This window comes from Notamacropus eugenii, chromosome 3 (assembly GCF_028372415.1).
Source record: "Notamacropus eugenii isolate mMacEug1 chromosome 3, mMacEug1.pri_v2, whole genome shotgun sequence".
NCBI lineage: Eukaryota > Metazoa > Chordata > Mammalia > Diprotodontia > Macropodidae > Notamacropus > Notamacropus eugenii.
In genome coordinates, this window is record NC_092874.1 from 78,187,823 (window position 1) to 78,192,391 (window position 4,569).

The 4,569-nt window shown below is 43.5% G+C and overlaps 1 pseudogene; it reads right to left on the reverse strand.

Annotated features, from left to right (window-relative positions):
• Window positions 1-1,916: 1,916 nt before the first annotated feature.
• LOC140532904 (astrocytic phosphoprotein PEA-15 pseudogene) lies at window positions 1,917-2,560 on the reverse strand (annotated as a pseudogene).
• Between the last annotated feature and the right edge of the window lie 2,009 nt (window positions 2,561-4,569).

Genomic DNA, 4,569 nt, shown 5'->3' on the forward strand with positions numbered 1-4,569 from the left:
TTTTTCAGTACAATCACCTTTATTCCAGGGTTAGAACAAGGCCGTGCACACTGCAGACAGAGGGGCACAGGAAAATGGGGTGACTCTCACTGCAGTGCAAGATAGTGGGAGGGTAGGTTAGTATATTTTTTAATCTGTCTTAAGAGAAACCAAGGGACAGGGAATTTTAAAACTAAGGTGACCCTGCCTTTGTTCCCTCCCAGCTAAGGGTAGGGTGGCACCCCTCCTACCCCAATATTATACACCCCCTAACATAGGAAGTAAGAACTCATTTTCCAAACCCACCAATCTCCTGTTTGCTTTGGGGAAAAGAAACCAGTGTCCTCTTAACTCCTAGGGAAAAGCCAGATAGGACTAAGGGGTCTCAGGAAGGTCCTTAAGGCAAAACTGCGGAGCATGTAGAGGTGTTTGTTAAGGCAGGTGTCTGCAGCAGTGGCAGGACATGGGAGATGGGTATAGAAGTTGGGGTATTTGGGGTAATGGGTAACCTCCAGCCCTCTGGCTTCTTCCCTCTTCCAATAGCTGGCTTATTTGTCTCACTTACTTTCTACTCTTAATTCCTCCCTAGAAGCATCAGACGCAAAAACTTACTCTAAATCAACTCTAGGCTTGAATGTGACTTTTTTTTTAAATTGCTTTCTCTTCTGTTTTGGCTATGTGGCAGCCCTTCTATGCCATTCCAACCCCCACCCTCCCCCTTCTCCCAAGCTCTCTGTTCTTACCTAGACAATAAGTTAACGCTAGAAACCACAAAAGGGCAAACATGGCAGTGCGGGTTTAATATACATATATGTAGAATATATATGTACACACAGTTAGCATGGTCAAGGGAAGGAGGGGCATCTTGGGGTCCATGGGCTGGGGTCAGTACCCCCTAGTGGTTTGGCTAGGGAGTGGCCATAAACCCAAGGGGCCAGGAAATGGGGCCAAGTGGAGGAGTGATAGCAGTGCTCCCACTCCTGGTCTGAGCCAGGTCTCTTGCCTAGGGGTACAGGATTAGTGCAAAAGAAAATACTGTAGTTTCCCCCTCCCCTTGTCTATTGTCTGGGGGCATTCCAAGTTTGAAGTAACAGGGGCAAGTCCCCATTAGCCAATGGTGGGGTCATGAGCCTTGAAAGTAGGAGATGGATGGGGATTGGAAGCCATAGTCCAGTCCCTTAGGTTCAGGGCAGGACTGTTTCTCTTGGGGGAGGACTTATTGAGGACATCCCCTTCAGTCTTAGGCTCAAGGCATTACTGTGAAACAGTTACCAAAGAGGAATGGAAGAGCAAGGAGGATGGCTCCCTGCCATCCTTCCTCAGCTTTGGCCTCCTACTTCCTCTGCCTTTCTAGAATGGAAAGCAAACAGGGGCTTCAGCTTTAGAGAACTTCTTATACCCATCTCAATTGGGTTAGAGAAAAGTGAAATGGGTTTTGTTTATTTATGCCCTTCCATCCTGTTAGAGAATGGAGGGAGGGCATTGAGGGGGTCTGCCCTGTAGGTCAACTGCAGTGTTGAGCCTTCATTGAGCCTTCCCCTAGTGGGGAGCTCAGGTCCACTCTTGGGCCACAGTTGCCTAGAATTACTACTTTACATCTTCTTTTCTTCTCAGCCCTGAATGGGCCCTTCCCAACCCCTCAACATTCTTAGTTTTCCTCATCCCCATCTTCCCTCATTTCTTGGAAAAATCGACAACCCCCCCCCCCCCCACCATCCTAGACTTTTTGTGGGGGGCATAGAGAGGTAAGGGAGTGGAAGTGGGAGATTTAGGAAGAATGTGCTGATTTCTATTTGCATAGAAATAGCCCCCACCTGCCCCTAAAGTGGGGGGACTAAGACCCCATACCTTGCCCCCACCCACCCACCCGGGGGGACTAGGCGAGCTAGATGGACAGACGGACAGACAGACAGCCAGAGCGAGCGCACACACACACACAATTGGGAGTGGTTAAGACCAGGTTAGTGAATAGGTAGGGTAGAGAGTGGTGGTGCAGTGCTTGCACCTGCCCCCTCCCCTAGAGGATGGGGGTGGTCCACTGAAGGTCCAACCTTCCTCCTCTTCCTCCTCCTCCTCCTTCAAGCCTTCTTTGGCGGACGGGCCAGCTTGATGATTTCTTCCTCTGAGGGCTGCCGGATGATGTCTTTGTACTTCTTGGCACTAGGAATGCGGGTCAGTTTAGTGTCCAGCTCATCCTCCTCAGAAATCTTTAGCACACGGGTCCTGTAGTCAACCACCATGGTGAGCAGATCTGGTCGCCTTGAAATCTCAAAGATGTGCTCTATGTAGGAGAGGTTATCTTTGTCCAACTTATTGTGGGTCTCCAGGAAGTGAAACCAGGCACTACCAGTAGTGATTTCCTCACTCTTCTCACTTGGGATATCTTCTTTGCAGGCAGACTTAAGCTGTTCCAGGTCCTCATGGGTGATGTTGTCAGTCAGGTCCTGTAGAAGGGTCCCATACTCTGCCATGGTTGAAGGCTCCAGGGAACTGAACTGTTCCGAGCTGAGCGCACAGGGGCCGGTCCGGGCCGGACACTACGGACTGCCGGGATTCCTGACCAGCCTCGGGAGCCGCCGCCGCCTCTTCCGCTTGATTTTTTCTATTTTTAAATGATTTTATTTATACATTTTATCTTTACATTGCCTTGGTTTCTTCCTGTATGTCTTTCCTCTCAGAGGGTTATCCCATATAATAAAGGTCTTTTTTTAAGAAATAAAGATGGAAAAAATCACTGAAAGTTGTCAATACATTGGAAAGCTTGAAAATAGATATACATTATCCCACACCTATGAACCATTCATTTTTGAAAAGACTGGGTTTGTGGAAGGTATCTTCTGTTTCCTCTTTGTGGCCAAACTTGTTTATAATTCTGCATCATTTACTTTCACTAGGGTTGTGGTTGTTTTTCTTTGTATTTCCATACTTGAAGCGTTAGAGACCCAACTAGAGAAAAGTGGTTTGTTTCAGACATTTCTTTTAAATTTTTTTAACATATAATTTATTTGTTTTTTCAGTCTTAACATTCACTTCCACAAGAATTTGAATTCAAAAATTTTTACCCATCTCTCCTCACCCCTACCCCAGGACAGCATGCACCCCATGCACCCTTTCCTCCAGCCTGTCCTCCCTTTTATTACCCACCCTTCTTCCATACCCCCTTCCCCTCTATTTTCCTGTAGGGCAAAATATATTTCTCCAGTTCATTGCCTGAATAGCTTAATTTCCAGTTGCATGCTAAAACAATTTTTAACGTTTATCTTTAAAACTTTGAGTTCCACTTAGTAATAACGCAAGAACTTATTAAAAAAAATCCCAATGGTGGTTTTCTAAAGCAAAATGCCTTCCACACTCAGAGAAAGAAGTATGGAAGTCATTCACAGAATGTAGCAGATCATGTTTGTGTGTGTGTGTGTGTGTGTGTGTGTGTGTGTGTGTGTGTGTGTTTGCCTATTATGTTTTGATGTTATATGATTTCTTCCAGTTATTTTAGTTTGACTACATAGCATGACTATAGTGAAAATGTACTCAATAGGAAAGTATATGTAGAACCTATACAGAATTGTATGCTGTCATGGGGAGGGAGGGGGGTAGAGGTGGGTAGGTGTGGGGGGGATAAAATCTTAATTTTATGGTAATGATTGTAGAACATTAAAAAAATAATAATTAAATTAAATTAAATTTAAAAAAAAAACTTTGAGTTCCACATTTTCTTCCTTCCTCCCTCCCTACCTTCATTGAGAAAACAAGCAATTCAATATAGGTCATACATGTGTAACAATGCATTTATGTTGTAAAAGATTAACTACATTTCCCTGTGCCTTATCCTTTCCTTCATTTACTTCATTCTTTTCCATGATCTGCCCTTCCACAATAGTGTTTTCTTCTGATTATCACTTTCCCCAATTTACTGTCCCTTCTATTATCTTCCCTCTCCTATCACCTTCCCCCTTGCCTTCCTACAGGGTATAAAATAGATTTCCATATCCAATTGAGCGTGTGTTATTCCCTCCTTAAGCCAAATCCCATGAGAGTAAGGCTTAATTGTTTCCTTTCATCTCCCCCTTCTTCCCCTCCATTGTAGAAACTCTTTCTTCCCTCTTGTATGTGAGATTATTTGCTACATTCCACTTCTCCCTTTCTCTTATTCCCAGTACATTCCATTCAACAGCAAATTTTATTTTTTTAGTTATTCTCCCTTCATATTCAGTTTACCCTATGTTCTCTGTCTATACACACATATACACATACACACATGTACATATACATACCTATGCATATATAATATATACATACATAACCATATATATATATATATATTGCCTCTAACTATCACAATACTGAAAAAGATCTCGTGAGTTTTAAGTAACTTCTTTCCAGGCAAGAATGTAAACATTTCAAGTTTAATGAGTTCCTTAAGGCTCCTCTTTTCTGTTTACCTTTTCATGTTTCTCTTGCTTCTTGTATTTGAAAGTCAGATTTTCTATTCAGCTCTGGTCTTTTCATCAAGAATGGTTGAAAATCCTCTATTTCATTGAAATTCAATTTTTTCTCCTGAAGTAGCACACTCAGTTTTGCTGGGCAGGTGAT